Raw genomic sequence first — 17,348 nt, 5'->3', positions numbered from 1 at the left:
AACTCTTAGCACACAAACATGTGTATAGTCCACTCTGCTAATATATTTGAACAGGCTTCTTTGATTGAAGTGGGGCCCTTGGTCAAGCTGTGACTACTGAATGTGGGTCAGTAATTGGACATTTACTTTGGTAATTGACATTTCTTGATAAAACAGATGATTCTGTTTCATTTTGGTCAGTATTTCATTAATTTTCTGTGGATTGTGGTATTGAGTATGATTCACAGTTTCTATGAAAGTTGCTGAGGGTTTGGTTTAATGTTTCCTCTTGGGATCAGTGACCAGATGGTCTTAATAGTTGAGGGATGGACTGTCATACTGCTTCCCTGTGTGGATTTCACAACTGTTTCACAGTGTTGCTTGCAATCAGATGGGAATTGGGTGGTCAAAATGGCTGAGTAGGATGGAATATCATATTGCTCCTTTTATGGAAGGACTGAAGGATCAGATCAGAAGGATTGACTCACAATATATCCTGTTGTTAAAAGGGAATCAAGTGGTCAGAATGGCTGGGTAAGGTGGGCAATATCCCAGTAATATTCTACAAATATTGCTGTGAAACATGTCAACAGTAAATCAGTCATTTGTTCATTTAACATTAAATTTGATATTCCTGGTGTTTATTTCAAACAGAGGAGACTTTAGGTGAGAATGTGTTACCAACTCCCAATGCTTGTCTTGCAAGGCGTGCAGATTATGTTAATTATGTCAGCTTATCTTGACATCACTATTGCTCTGCTTGTCAGATTTACATACTGCCTTTACAAAGCTGTAGTACTGTTGAGTGGAACACACAGGAAATCATCAGTCTAAGAGAGGTAACTTAGAAGTCAGAAACTTCAACAACTTTTTTTATTTTCATCTGTACTGTTCTTTTTTCCAGTAAATGAATTTATTGTGCAAATTTGGCTCATACAAGGGGCTCGCATTATACTGCATCTACTATCAGGAGTATTTTATGCTCAGCAACATCTACAACAACATTTTGAACTGTTATCAATATTAGCGGGATTCAGATACTCCACAATTTATTAATAGTGTTATCTTGATAACAATATAGATATAAGTGTTTGGTTGATAATGTCACTAGGGCAGATCAGGCTGTGTCAGTTTGAAATGCCAATCTATTTAAAACATATATTAATATTGCTGTCTAGTCAAGTGCATTTGTGTTGATGCCAATGTTTTGATCAAAGGAAGTGATCAGTTAGAGTGTCTGCTTCATGTACATTATAATAAACAAACAAAACAGTTGATAACTGGGCGATTAGGCAGAGAACAGCTGATATTTGAAGCAGATATGTTGACTTCAAACTGGTATGAAAACTGAAATGAACTTACAGTTGACCAAAGAGGTGGGTATGTGGGTTTTGTAATTATTAATTTTGGGCGTATGTATCAGGAAATGAGAGCTTGTTGATATCAAGTTACAGTGACAGGTCTAATGATAGCCAGAAATGTACTCTTAAATGAGCCTGTGTCTGAGGTTATTGAGTAAAAACATTTGTGTTCTGTATAGAGTCTCAGTGCTCCAAAAGTTTATCGCATAGGGTCAATTATTTGTATTATTTGTTTCTATGTAACCAATTATTGTGATCTGAACTGGTATTATGTCCTTTCTCAGTAAGTACATATTCTGGTACTTTTGTAAGGTTGAAGATTACATGTTACATTGTCAAACAGCATTGTGTATTCATAATCTATTAATAATTTTCTAAGAGACACATGCAAGTCTTACCTATGACCTTGCACCAAAACTGTACCGAACGACCTATTCATAGATATGCATAGTATTTCTATCCAAATAATTAAATCTAGTCAAGCCAACAGTAAAGTCCTGAATTCTTTCAGGGGGCAGCCATCTCTTTTTATATATAAAATCTGTGAATTGATATTTAATCAAATCATTCATTCTTTACAGACTTGTGCAAGTGTAGCTTACTGAAAGCCCCTGAAATAAAGTTATTTATAAGGTTATATGAAAATAATTATGTACAGGGACCCTCCAGCATTAAGGAGACCTGAAGTTTGAGAAGTGCAGAGAATAAGTGGAATGTAGACAGATCAGTGCTGAGAAGATTGGTAAATTGGGAATGATTGTTTTATTACATATGTGTTCCAGGTCTGTAAGGGAGACTACTCTGTAGCTCATCATATTAATACTGTGTAGAAAAATATTGAATGCATCAATCTTCAAAATTGCCATTTGAATGTTTACACATTTTGTGCTATATTTCATACAGATGAAATATCTTTTGAACCAGATAAACATTTTTACATGGAATCAATCTTTTTTGTCCATAGATGTTTAATATCCATAGAATATTATATCATATAATATGATAATAGTTTCTTTGAAGAGTTTTTTTTTTTATCTGTATAGAATAATTATTAGGTTTTTTGAACATCTTTCACAGAATTTTATCAGTTCAATTCATTTCTTGTAAACTTATGGCTGGAAAACATCTCAGAGATTAATTTGTAACCTCAGTGACAAACTGGCCTGGATATCTTGTGCTTCTTTCAACTTAAAAATGAAGAAAGCGGGTTATTAGGTCAATGTTTAAAAATCTCTTTGAGGAACCTTATTGAAATCTTTTGTCACATATTTCGTTTAATTTTCATTGTTTAGCAGCACCATTTCTTTGATATAACAGACTTAATTAGAAGCTAGAAATTGATGATGGGATTTTCAAAGGAAATTCTCATTTTCCTAATTAGCACAGTTCTCCCGTGTTGAGGCATTTCTTGATCGCCAGACAATGCCCAACTTGGCAGGGTTTCTGTCTAGTAATTTCTTTGTCCCATGAGTGGTTTAAATTCTGTGGGGTCTTGATACCAAACATAATTGACAGAATGGTTTCCCAAACCGTCCTGGCATTTGCCAGGGCAATATTTCAAAGTGGAATAAGTTAAATTAGTAACAATAGTCCAGTGTGATAATACCTATGGTATATGAATACTAAGAGAGTTATATAATTGTTTAATGTTTTTAATATCTTGTTATTAGTTTGATTTCTATACTGTTCAATATGTTTTGAAAATACTTTTGTGTTTTCATGTTGTAATAATCATAGTATAAGTTCTAGATGTTTTTTTGGGTGTTTTTGTGTCTTGAGAAAATGCCCATATGGCATTGTGGAAAATTAAATATCATGACCTTTTTGGGGATCATCTGTGACTCCACTTTGTAATGAATGTGTTGTGTGTTATCTGACCCATAGGAAGGCTCCAATTGGGTGATAATAGCCAAATTATAGTGTGTTCCTTGGCGATGTTAATTGAATCCTGAAAGGGCCGAGTATAAAACAGTCCCTGGATGGTCAACACAAAGACATGCTCGTGCCTAATGCAGAATAATAACCACTTCGGACACCATCCCATCCCCAAATCACAAACTGGTCATCAAACCCCCCATGTGGTCAGTGTAGCCTTGCAGGACATAGGTCAGTCCATTCTGATCTATCGATGGGATATTAGCCATGAGCCATGATGAAGCCTATTGACTCATATGAGACATGGTATCGCCCTTATTACATTAGATTGAAGAACGATCTCTGAAATGGACTCTAGTAGATTTTGGCCAAGTCATTGTACTGACTGAATATGTCAGTATCCTGTCTGGTTACAGACGAAATGGGCATCAGTTGACTTTCCTAGATCTAATGCATTAGGTAAATCTCCTGGATTTCTTCTCCTCTTGCAAACAGTTGGCTGGATGTGACTACATGGCAGCAGTGTTGGAGACGATTCAGACTGCATTGCTCTTCTGAAGTTGTGAATTTCAGTTTTGTCTCCATGGATTTGTGCCAAATTCAGACATTGACAGAATAATTTACTTACAAATCATGTCATGACATACATATCAGATGGGCCGTAATGAGATCAGTCATTGACGTCGTTCCATCGCAGGCCGCTGGACTCGTATTGTGCCTGGATGTGTGTTTTTTGTGTTTCCCAGACATGTTGATTTCACCCCCTCCGTACACTGACATCTGAACTCACATAAAATGTCTGTGTTCATGAAGCTGAATAAGGAACGGAGAGAAAATGTTTATTTCAGTTTTTGCAAGATCAATGCATATATGCTGCTTTGTGTAGAGTCCAAATGTTTTAAACAAACTCCAACTGGTATCGACCTGCTTAATGATTGATGCATCTATGACTCAGCTGACATTGACTAAGGAAGGATGAATTGTAATTACAAATTTGACGTTTTATTTCTTTAAAAAAAATAGTTTTGAAAAACCTGCAAGATTAAAGTTCAGCATTATGGAGTTTTGCCAAGAACACAAGCCAGAAAAATGGCAGCTGGAAGTCCCTGAAGATGGGTGTTCTACAGGGCTGTATGTGGATGTCCAGTGCAGTTGTCAGATATACAGCTTGAAACAGCAGATGGAGAGCAACAAATGAGCTAGCACAAAGAGGCAGGATACAATTGTGAATTTTGATCTATTTGGAGTGTGCAGAATACTCAGCATCATTTCAAATGCTTTAGTGCATTGATTCTGATTTTCCAATGAATTAAACAGTGTACAATGGATCATTACTGGTATGTACACTGGATCATGACTGAGTGTAAAGTGGATCTCTACAAACATGTACAGTGAATCATTCATTTCTGACTTGCACAGTGGATCATCACTGATTGTCCAGTGAAATGAACAGTGGATCATAATGATTGACTAGTAAAATGTTCATTGGATCATTAGTGAAATGTTGTGGATTATAACTGGTTGTTCAGTGAAATACACAGTGGATCACAAGTGATTGTTCAGCAAAGTACACAGTGGATCATAACCAATTGTGCCGTGAAGTACATAGTGGATCATAACTGATTGTTCTGTGATGTACACAGAGCTTCATAACTGATTGTCCAGTGAAGTACACAGAGGATCATAAATGATTGTTCAGTGAAGTCCACAGAGGATCATAACTGATTGTCCAATGAAGCAGAGCATACTATAGTGATTTCTTCAAGCAGCCTGTGGATTACTGGGTCTTTCAATATGTTTCTGAAACGATTCTGTAAGAGATAATAAACTAATTTTTGTTTAGAAAATTAGTAAATCCCATCTTCCCTAAAGATGTCTGAAATATTTTAGTATTTATTGAATTAAAGATGATATTTAGACTAGGTTGCAGTTTTTGATAAATATCAATAAACTGTGTGGTGCCATTTTGATTGATATTTTCCAGTTTAATGAAACACAGCTATGGCTTTGGTTAAGTATAGACATGTGCCATCAGGACAAGGTGTCCGCAGTAACGGGGCTCAACAAGAAAATGTTTCAGCTTCAATACATGTAATCATCATTGTTTTCTGTGAAGGACAAGCTTTGAAGGACATGCTTTGAAGGACATGCTTTGCAAAATGTGAACCTTTAGCTTGAATATACACTGCTACATCTTGTCCTTTATCTAATGTCTTGAGGTTGAACTTTCAAGCACTTCATGTTTGCCTTACAATGATGCCCCATGCATGTGGGACTTGTTCGTTTTGAAATGTGTCACTCATCTTTCTCAGAGTGGTCAATACCATCTAATGAATATTCATGATCTGAGGATAGTCATCTGTTTGCCTCTGAATCATAATGGTTTTATAGACAATCACTCTAATTAATGATTTCTGTGTTTAACAAAGCCTGCAGCTAATTACTTGCACATGTCACATGGGAAAAGGTGCTCTCAGTTATTTCAGAGATATTCGTTCTGTTCAGTGATCAGGTTTCAGTATTATATTTTTATCAGTTTATCTCATTTTCATAGGATAACCAAGGATGTATTAGGAATTTCAGTGTATCAGTAGTGGAATTTTCTATGGTTGTAATAATTGTTGATGAATGTTAACTTGAGGTGTAATTGTGTTAACGCTCTATCCACTGATAGTTGATTGGTCATGTACTGAGAGCTGTATTGGATGCTTGGCTATAATGTTCTGGTTGTGATCAATGACTTCTTTTAATGTTTAAATGGGTTTTTTGTGTTTTTGCATCCGTATATGATGAAGATGACTAATTTTGATGATGCTTGTGACATTACAGTAATGATTCCCAGTTTTAACAGTCATGATAATTTTGACTACTGAAGACAATGACAGTGATGATGATGATGATGATGATGATGATGATGATGATGATGATGATGATGATGATGATGATGACAAGGAGGATGATCTTCTTTCATAACTGTGCTGTCATACATAAGTAATGTTGCGGTCTTTGAACATTTTCAATTAAAAATATAATTTCAGATTCCCATGACCTCATGATGACTGTAAAAGCAGCCATGTCTAGATAAACTAAGATTCACATGATTGGAAGTCCTTTTGATTAAATTGCTACTGAAAGTTCTTTATCCAAACAACTCTTTGCTAAAAGTATATTTATTCTCCTGTTCATCAAAAACATGCCATCTCTCTTGCTAGAAGGAGGTTACTGAAACCATTGGCGCTAAAGTTGATCTTTAAGTTCTATATCAGACAGACCAATCTCAAATAGGAAGCAATTTCTTTAAAGTCATGGATCCTTATTGATTCTTGCAGTCATCTTTTACAGGATGGTGAAGATCATTAGAAGGTTATTAGTCCCATTTTAGTTGTACATGGCTAACTCAACTGAAATAATGAACCCTCCCTATCCTTCAAATTATTGCCTTGTCACTTGTCTGAAATTGACCGTCCTTTGGTGATTTTAGTTGCAGTCGAGGATTTGGTAAGTGATCCTGAAAATGTGTTTCCCATCTTGGGGTTTGATTATTTGAATTTTCCCATCTCTTTTAATACCTAGGGTAGGTAGAAGTGTGTGTATGCAAAATCACATATGTAATGTGAACTTTAAAGATCTAATATTATGTTTGAATATCTTCTTTTGATTTAACTTCATATAATTGACTTTAGTTCAAATTTTGCTTTATTTTCTCAAAGCGTATAAATGGGTTTGATGAAATCATGTATCATTAGATGTCTAATTGATTCAGCTGAAATATCTCATTACACAAAACTTAACACATGTTATGTATTAATGAGGATCTTTTCCTCCAAATGTCCTCCTTCTACCTCGTTCTGTAATATTTCATTTGTAAAATGCTATTACCAGCTTACAAGTGACGTCTCGACTCAATATTGTGCTTTTTTAATAACATTTTTCTGCCTGTAAGTGATGTTTTTGGTTGATAGTTGTCACAGTGTGCAGTGCTGTCATGGCCGACTCAGCGAATCCATATATCTCTCTGTCTGCCATTCTCTACACACTGCCTGCAGGGCTGAAACCATTCCTAAAAACATGTTATTAGGAAGACTGTTTTTTTCTTCATGAAATTTAAAGGTTAAGGCTAAGAAATTTGAAACTTGATTCATGTCACCAGATATGGCTGATATATATATATAGACACACACACACACACACACACACACATATACATACATACATACATATGGCACACTTTGCTTTGAACTTTGAAAAATGTCTATGGAGAAAATGATCTTACCTCTGTTTTGTTAGATGTTGGAACTTAAAGTGAAATGTGCATTGGGCTAATTATTTAACAATAACTCCATTGCTTAGAAGCTAGATTTAAGAAAAATGAACTAGGTATTTCAGTAAATAGAAGTGATAAAATCATTTCCACATCTGTAAGAAATCTCAGCTGACAGCATAGTCATTTGTGCAATTATGAACGTATGTGCGTGCGTGTCTGCATCCATGCATGCATCCATGCATCCATCCATACATCCATACATACATACATACATACATACATACATACATACATACATACATACATACATACATACATACATACATACATACATACATACATACATATGGCAAGTATTTAAAAAAAAAAAAAATTCTCATTGTTTTATGTCATATCGACAGCACTGAACTCCCAAACTATATTAATGATTAAGTTAATGGGCAAGTATTAAAAAAATTCATAATTCTCATTGTTTTATGTCATGTCAACCACATCAAACCCCCAAAGTAGATTGCTGATTAAGTTACTGGGCAAGTGGTGAATGGTTTGCTCACAGCAGACTGATGTTTGAATGCTACCATACTACTGCAGTAGAGCTGAGCATCAATAATAGTGTGTAGAGGAGCATCAGTTAGACGGGTACAAAAAGCCAACGCCATTACTATCCTGCTGCACGAAAATCGAAAAACAAACAACACTTCAAGCATATTGGCCTTCGTCTGATAGAATTCGAAAGTCTATGAAACCGTTACCTAGGGGATACAGATTGATTTTCAATTTTTTTACTGAGTTCTGGTGGCATATTGGGTTGAAGCGGTGATAGAAATTCTGACCAGATTCTGTTATTAGACTGCCGCAGCCAGACAGCGGCATCACAATAATACGAGAATTAAGGCAAAAAAATAGACCTGCTGTTAAACCCTAGGTAGTATTCTAGGCTGTGATGGTCACTTAAATTTCTAGAGTTCATATTTTGAATGTAAGCTCAGATGGAAATGTCATGTTTGTCCATTGAAGCTAATCAGAGATTTGTTTTTGATGAAATTTAACATGCATTTTGTCAAATATTAGGATTTCATGATGTTTTTTTTTATTTTCAAATTCGTCATTTGTAACCCTAGACTAAATATAATGGATTAATTTAGAATCATCAGTTTCGAACCCGAGGATGAGGCAGACTTTATACATTCAGTTTCTCCATCAATATTTGTTCATGTTGCTGGTATTTGCTCTATACTTGCAGTGTGGGTTGAGTCAGTGTGCTAGCATTTCAGTATACAGAAAATCTTTTAGCAAGGTTTTTTGAAAGATATTATTTTTTTTGTTATGTCAATATAAAAATGTCTTAATAATTGTAGCTGTGATTTATGGATGAAGCCTAGTTCATAGATGAATATGTGTGGAAAGATAATATTCTTTAATTTGTCTGAATTTTGAGGAAAGTGGTGAGAAGCATTAGTTTCATTTCACAGTTCGAGATTTATCTCAATGATTGATTTTGCTTACATAATATCAGTAATGGTGAATTTACTCTGGATCAGTGGACTGAAAAACATTAGATATAAAAGTTTTAGAAACCTTTCAAACTTTTTTTTAGCAAATATCTTTCTTCACCCTAATGCCGTTATTTCCCGATTCAAATTATGTTTTTAACAAGACCTACACTTCTGAGTAAAATCAAATTATCTAATCAATCCTATTCCCTTTCTTTTAATTTCTTAGAGTATGGCCCAGGCAGCAGCTGATGGTATTAAACTGAGCTGTCTCTGTGTGTACCGTAATTCCTGTAAAGGAGTATGTCTGCACCCTATACCAAAATATTGATGTATTCATACTTGTATTGCAACATATGGCCTTACATTGAATAGGTATCAAAATAATTGTGTTTGTTAAAAATTGCATATTTATTAATCTAATCAAACATAATGCTCTGAGTAGAACAAAATGAAATAAAGTGTTTAAATATTTTTATTTAAAATTATCACTAAAGGCCAGATTTCATTTTTATGTAGTATTCATATACAACTGATGACAGTATGCCTGATTGTTTATATTGCTAAATCAAAGCTTTCCTCAAGGCCATGCCAGGACCGAGGAAGTAATGTATTTAGAAAGAATTCAGTGTTTTCAATTTCTTTTGAGCGTTTGTGCTTTAAGAAAAATTCAATAACATTTTGATGTTTACCACACCAGTATTTAACTAAGAAATCCTCAAATAGAACAGTTGAAAATATATTCACAAAGAATTTAATTCAATATCTATATCTACATGAATACTTCACCTAGTATCTGAATAACAGAAAGCAATAAGTTCTGTGATGCCTGCAAGACTCATTGAGACATTTCTGCTTACTGTTATTATTTTTCCTATTGTCATGGAGTAGGAACATTCGATACAGTTACTATGGTAACAATTTCCGTTGTCTGGTCCTGTCCACTGTGCCTTGACCAATGGTCTTCAGAAATCTTACAACTACCTAGATGAATCTGATTCAGAAGAAGTCTGTCAAATAAATTATGAAACAGACATTGGTGTACCACATTCTGTCTGGCCATGTAATTAGCTGTGTGGTGACCAGCAGTGACCTTGTCATAAATAGACATTGCTATTTCTACAGAAGACTCTGCTTTACCAACTGAGTGTTCTAACTATGGCTGGCTTACAAAGTGCAATATATTGGTGTAGATGGTGTATGAAGGGTTGATAATTATGTAAGTTGTGAAAAAGAGCATTTATCTGCTTCTTAAGTGTCTGTGAAGGTACATATATATCTTGTGTATTTTCTTGGTTTTATTGAAGTTGTTAGTATGAGTTTCATGCAAAATAACAAAATATTAAAAAATATAGTTGGTTCAAAACATCTGCTAATAATTTCCAAGTGTAATGAAAATTTAATCACGCTTCCTTTTAAAATAGTTAATTTTCATTTTTAAAAAATGCCTACATTTTCCAATTACAGTGTTAGGTTTAAGTGTCAAACTGTTAAAGTTGTTTTTTAAAAAATCTATTTCAAGTTCCATATTAATTGAAATGAGCAATTGCTTGTTTTCTGTGCTTCCTGCACCCTAGACAATTTAATTCTCATGTTCGTTTCAAGAAATTTAACAAAGGACCCAAATTTCCAATCGCAGCAAAGGCAACAAGGATATTGATATTTGATTATAAAAGTTTAATTTGTCTTTGGACCCTCAAGAAAAGCTTTCACTTGAAAGGGGACTCAAATTTGTCGAGGTCAGAGGTTACAGTGACCCCCTTAGGGTCGACCTGACCTCTTTAAGGATGCATGGCCTACCGTTGCAGGAAAGGCTTTGGTTCAAAGCAAGACACTGACAACACATCAAATTATTGTAATGTACGAGGGATACTGGGGAATAGTGAGAGATTGCTCAACAAAGAACATAAATTTGGCGGAGAAATGATTGATAAGGGAGACTATTTTAGATTTCCACAAAATCAGAGAAATGTGATTGTATTGTTGTTTGTCTGTTGGAATGGAACTGTCATGAACATAACCCAGAAAGGTTTTGCCTTGAACTTGAAACTGCTCTGTATTGGCTGACAAACAAATCAGGTGTTCAATGAAATGCTTTTTCATTGTCAGGAATTCTTCGACAATTACATAATAATAGAACTCAACCAATGTTGTCATCATGTTACAGTTTCAAATGCATTATGTGAACTTAAAGGGTTACATTCTGATGAATTATGAGCAGGTCTATCTGTGTGCCTATGAAAGGTTCCTTGTTAGACTGTTTCTATATAAATGCTGTTCTATAATCCATGTACATCAAAACCCCATTACTCTAGATCTTCTTGTTCTCGAAATACCATTAAGTTAAATCTTGATTCTTATTCATCAAAAACTAGTTGGATCATTATGACTTGTCAAGATTAATTAGCTTTATCTTACATTACTCATCGACTCATCGATAATGGGTCAATGATGGAAAGTGTTTATGAATCTCATACAGAGGTAGTGGTGAGCTCATTGTATCTACTGAAGGGAATTTAGTTTGAAACACAGTATATGAGAGACCTGCTCTTGATCCTGTGTATATTTCTGTGGAACTTGATAGACAGGTCATCAAGAGCTGTCATGAAGATGTCAGACTGTATTTAGCCCCATGTCCATATCGTTATCTTGTCTTTGTCAGGGAGATCAGGGACCTATCAGATAAAATCTCATTAGTTGGAGATGAATTCATACACGGATCTGAGAAGCTCCTGGATTAGTGTTAAGTCTGTTACTTGTTGGAGAGGGGTCATGTTCTGGAACTGACTCATATTTGAAGTGAAGCCATGTGCATCCAGAAAAATGCTGAAATATTTGGTAGTGTGATATTTGTGAGTCTTGAACTCAGATACAGCATGGTTGTCTGGTGCTCCGATGCTGATGTTGGTTGTCTTGTATTCCAATGCTGAGCTTGGTTGTCTTGTACTCAGATACTGTACTTAATTGTCTTGAACTCAGATGCTGTGCTTAGATGTCTTGTACTCAGATGCTGTACTTGGTTGTCTTGTATTCAGATGCTGTACTTGGTTGTCTTGTCCTCAGATGCTGAACTTGATTGCTTTGATGCTTTAGTGAAGTATTGTGATAAGGATTGGAGAGTTTAGATGATTGGATATGTATTCTGATGGTAATGGGTCATAGTGTGCTGATTATTGGTCATGTACTGATAGTGGTTGTCATATACTCTTATAATCACAGCTCCTGTGCTATTATGTTGATTGGTCTTTTTATCATGGAATGATAATTTCTATGAACACTCATTATTCCATGATAATGGAATAATAATTCACGAGACACTTCATTATTCTATGAAATTTTGCTCAGATGATAATTGGTCTTGCAGTATTATGATGATTGGCTTTGAACTGTGATGGTTTTAAGTCCTGCACTCTGAAAGCTGGCAATGCATCATGGTCAGACTAGGTAGTGCATGTAGGGTTGTCTGCTCCATAGACATGGTTCTGAATGTCATCAGTTGACTGACTGACCAACTGACTGACCGCCACTCACTCACTCACTCACACTCACTCACTCACTCACTCACTCACTCACTCACTCACTCACTCACTCACTCACTCACTCACTCACTCACTCACTCACTCACTCACTCACTCACACACTCACTCACTCACTCACTCACTCACTCACACTCACTCACTCACTCACTCACTCACTCACTTCTAGCGAAACAAATGTGAATTAAACTCTTTCAAGGTTTACAATATATCTTAAATGACTACTTTTTATTCACTAACTCACACATCAACTGATGTTTTACTGGAATGGCATCACCTGACATTTCGTATCCTGTCCAGGTTCACCACCACAAACATGAGCATGTAGGTTATGGCCAGGATCTGTTTCGTGTGCTTATGACACTGTGTACACTGTCTTTCAATGTATCTCGGTAGAACATGCTGCAATCATGTACCGACCCTATCATGTACCTCCTGACACTGGACTTCATTTCCCTAGCTTAAACAATGTATGTCTGCAGCAGATTAAGCTACTTCACTGAATTCTTGGGATTAGTTTGTGGGAAAATATTTTTCAAACTTATTTAATAAGTACTTGAGAGAAAATCCTTATAATCAATACAAGAAATATATGCTAAAACCAGAGTCCATTGAGAAAAATATCAAATGCATTTAAAAAAATAACTGTTAAGTAGATTCAGAAGTTTTCTCTGCTTATAATTATAAGAAGAAATTGAGATGCTTTCATTTCATGCAATGACATTTTTTTAACCAGCTTTAACATGTATTTTGACAGTTAAATCCATCACTTTCTTTGATGTCTTGGAAGAGATTGATGATAATAGCATACATTGTCATCCTGAAACAATGATGGTATATTTCATGTGCTGTCTATTTCAAATGAACACAATCAGTTCTTACATCACACTTCCATATTATACAATCTACGTATGAAACTATGCCATATTAAACTCTTTTCATGAATAATTACTTTTTTAAACTTTATTGTCATAACTATTCATCATTGTCAAAATGAACAAACATGCTGCAAATTTTGAAATGAATTATGATGCTTATTTCACATTTGCATAGTACCATGTCAGTTTCAGTTCGCACTTGCACATGTCTATCACCCAGGAGAACATTCAGGGTAATGATAAGAAGGTCATTCAGTGCACATGCGGGACTGGTGACTGAAATTAGCCTACAGCTGAGTGACTTGAAGTTGCTGTTGTATCCATGCATAGATCCAGAATTGTGTTCAAGTAGTTTTTGAGGACAGATTTATTAAATAATTGTTTCTGGAAATATGTACATAAAAATACCTGGATTTAGAGGGCAGTATAATTACGTTCTTGATAATTAAAGTATTGATTTCAAATTTATCACTGCATCATCCTACTATCATTGTACTACTGATGTTTGTGCCTATTGTACCTTACTTCAGGTGAATTTATATGTTCATGGCATAATGGTGATGAACATTAGGAATATATCCTTTTAAGGAAACAATGACAGCAGGTGTTCATGAGAAGGGTAAACATGTCTAGCTCTAGTGGTATAAAACATCATTCTGCTGTCTGAGGCTGCACCATGTCTGCTACTGCTTTGGGCTATAACTACAGAACTCAGGTCATCCACTGTCAATGTCTGGTGCAGTGATCGCTGTCACTGGGTATGATGCAAGGGATATGAAATACATTTTTTGTGACCTGGTTTGACAAGCAATTTGGGATGTGGCTGTGATGCTGTTTGTGTTTGTAACAATGCATAACATGCTGTATGTAGAGACATTTGGTGCGGGGTGATGGTGACCAGTACTTATCTTGTATACAACATGTAACCAGTGCCACTAAGTCTAGTTACCCCCTTCTGAAGACAATGACACACTCATCATCAGCCTGTATATATAGAGAGAGAGATGTATCCAGATCTTGTCGGAAGAATGGACAAGCAGGATTAAAATATCTTGACACGCAATATATGTGTCATGTCTTTGTACTCTGCCAGGTCTAAATGATGAAGGCTTGGTCTAATTGATGAAGGCTCATGTCTGGTTCAAGTCATAAGGAGTCCAACTTAGTCAAACTGATCTTTGTAGTGATGATGAGAGTAGATTAAAGAATATGCTGGATGTCATAATCTCTTTAAAAATAGGCCAGGATCCTGGCATAAATTTACTGAGTGACATTCAGTGTACAAGCTGTAGATGTGAATGAGAAGGGATTAAGTTATCAGATCAAGCTTGAAACTTCTAAGAAACATTATATAGACATTGCACTTGGAGTATTGCATTCCTAACATGGCATCAGTGATGATGTCATTGATGATGACAGCATCAGTACTTCAATACAACTATCAGGTGTTAAATAAAGCATATATATTTCAAAGGACATAGGCATGTCAATTTCAGTCCTATCTGTGTTTGGGTAATGGTTAGTGCTTGAGTACAAATCAGGCTTAGATAATTATAATTAACATCTGTTGTTTTTTTTCTTTTCTTTTTCTTTTTTTTTAATTTTTTAGATTTAAACCTGCCTAACTTTTGACAACATTTAAGGATCTTTTATCAGTTGATTTTTTAGAATGACTCTAAGAAAATATTGATACAGTGATGGTAATGTAAAGCTTACTGATTTCACTGTATTGGAAGACATCTGTGATACAACATTAGGAGAATTTTGTACTTCTGAGTATGTAAAGACTTGTTAAATAAACACTACTGGTATTGACATAGTCCATAGCAGATGGAAATAGAACTGGTACAGCAACCAGACAGTATAAAGGAAAATATTAAAAATATGCTTGTAGACTAGTGTGAATCATCGTTACATTGCATTTCACTGTTGTAAGAATGTTTAAAAAATGTATGTCTCCCCAGGGTTGTATGCTAAATATCACTGAAAGTGATTTGAATGTTTGGCAAGAGACAACACAGAAGCCCCAAGGGCCCAGACAGGTATAATATACGTGAAGAAGTCTCTAACATGTACTATATTCCTGTCAACAAGTGCAGGTTTTGGTGACCACCTACCTTACTTGGAGTTGATTTATTTGGATGTGTTAGCAGTAGGAGGTGATACCAAAGTGCTTGCTCCACCTATGCATTGTTAAGGTGTAATGTATTGTTGTAAGGATTAAGGAGATTATTGTTTGGACTGATAAGTAAGCGTAGACATATACTTGTCTGCTGGGTGATACTTGAGCAGGTTATGGTCAGTCAAGTGCTGTAATGCCTGTGCTGTAGTCACCTTTCTTTCTTGGATTTGTTGTTGTGTGTAGAGTGATAAAAACAGGAAAATGTGAGAGACGGGGATCAACGAGGTATTTATAGTGGTGTGTGATCATCATTTGGAATTCTTATCATTGTTGGAAGTAGTTTGTAAATTTTGATGGGTTGATTTTGATATTGCCTATGGTCTTGGACGAAGTTGGAATTCTGTGTTGGATATTTCCTCATCTGTGGAGTGGTATAATGTCACATGGTCATGTAAAATGGATAACTGTCAGTGTCATTGATACTGACATGCTACTCAGTGTGATATAAGTCTGTGTTAAAGGTGAATGGTTATCAGTTTCAAATTATATGTAACTGATGTCTGTGAAACCAGTGGTTCTTACTGCAGTGGACAAGACTTTCACATGACATGGACGATCTTATGGAGTCCCGTTAACTCTGGAGCAGTCCACGCTGTGGTATATCTACAGGATCACCTGCTCAGTTATATTTTTTGTGAAAAACAGGTTCTTATTTTTCCCGAGGAAGGAAAAACTTGAATGTAAAACAGGTGTTTTAATCACAGCAGCTGTTTGCTGTCGTGGAATAGTTTTTCAGAACATATATTTATATATATCTGTGTTTTTGTGAATGAAATATATGTACATTCACATCCCTGTGAAAATGTCTTGCAATCAGCACCGGAAATATTCGAAAATTGCTAGATACACAGAATTGGTAGACAAAAAGTTGATTAAACAAAGCAGTGAGTCTGATCTCCAGACTGAAAAGGACAAACATCAACAAGGTGAGTCTACTGGAAAAGTACATTTGTCTTAGTTAACATGCTCATAATATAAATATGATTCAACTGTATGATAATGAATCATATTGACTTGTTTTCATAATTATGTTCAGTAGATTAGTTTGCTCTAGTCAAATATTGGTGGATGATATTTTTATGAAAATGTGGGAGGAGAAGTAAATTATTCTCAGAAATTGACCTCTCAAATATATCAAGGTGGTTTCCTTCCAATGTTCCCTGATGGTGGTTTATATTTGTAGGAATGCAAACATTATCCTGTCTTTCTGCACTGACCAGTGCTTTATTTCTGAGCCTATAGGACAGCCTAGATGAAACACTAGCAGGGCTATGTTTACATTAAGGAGCAGCCACTGATGATAAGGTTAGGAATATAAGTACAAGTTTACCCTCTGGATGAGATGCCAGCCTACAGTCTGTAGATTGGTGGACACAGACAATGTCTACTGTGTCATAGAGCACTGATTGTGTTATAGCTTCAGTTGTTACATGTCCCCAGCCAATGCTTGCCATGTGTAGATATGTGTCACACTGAAACAAACCAGAGTCAATATCAGAACAGGTGTTTTGCCCTGGGTTGTTATATCATTCATTACCATTTCATCATAGAGCACAGTGAGATTTAGCCTTGAAAGTAGCATCCATCATATCTGCTATTAATGTTATCTGCACTCGTTCATTTCAACCAATACACTTGACATCACCATCGGCCCTGAAGGTGAAGCCATTATGCCCTGATAGAAGAGACCTGTTTAGACATTGAATCAAGCAGTAGTACAGATAAAAGGGCTATCACATCAGGCAGAGGGAATCAGTCGGCTAGTGCTCCCTAATCCCTG

General features: G+C 35.6%; 1 protein-coding gene across 16 annotated transcripts in view; it reads left to right on the top strand.

The window, feature by feature from the left end:
* LOC137288102 (neuron navigator 3-like) overlaps positions 1-17,348 on the top strand; it is a 514,936-nt gene that overhangs the window by 373,656 nt on the left and 123,932 nt on the right. The gene's annotated exons all lie outside the window — the stretch shown is intronic.

Source organism: Haliotis asinina, chromosome 6 (assembly GCF_037392515.1).
Source record: "Haliotis asinina isolate JCU_RB_2024 chromosome 6, JCU_Hal_asi_v2, whole genome shotgun sequence".
NCBI classification, from domain to species: Eukaryota; Metazoa; Mollusca; class Gastropoda; order Lepetellida; family Haliotidae; genus Haliotis; species Haliotis asinina.
Note: the sequence above shows the minus strand (reverse complement) of the source record. Positions and strands in the feature narration are given on the sequence as shown.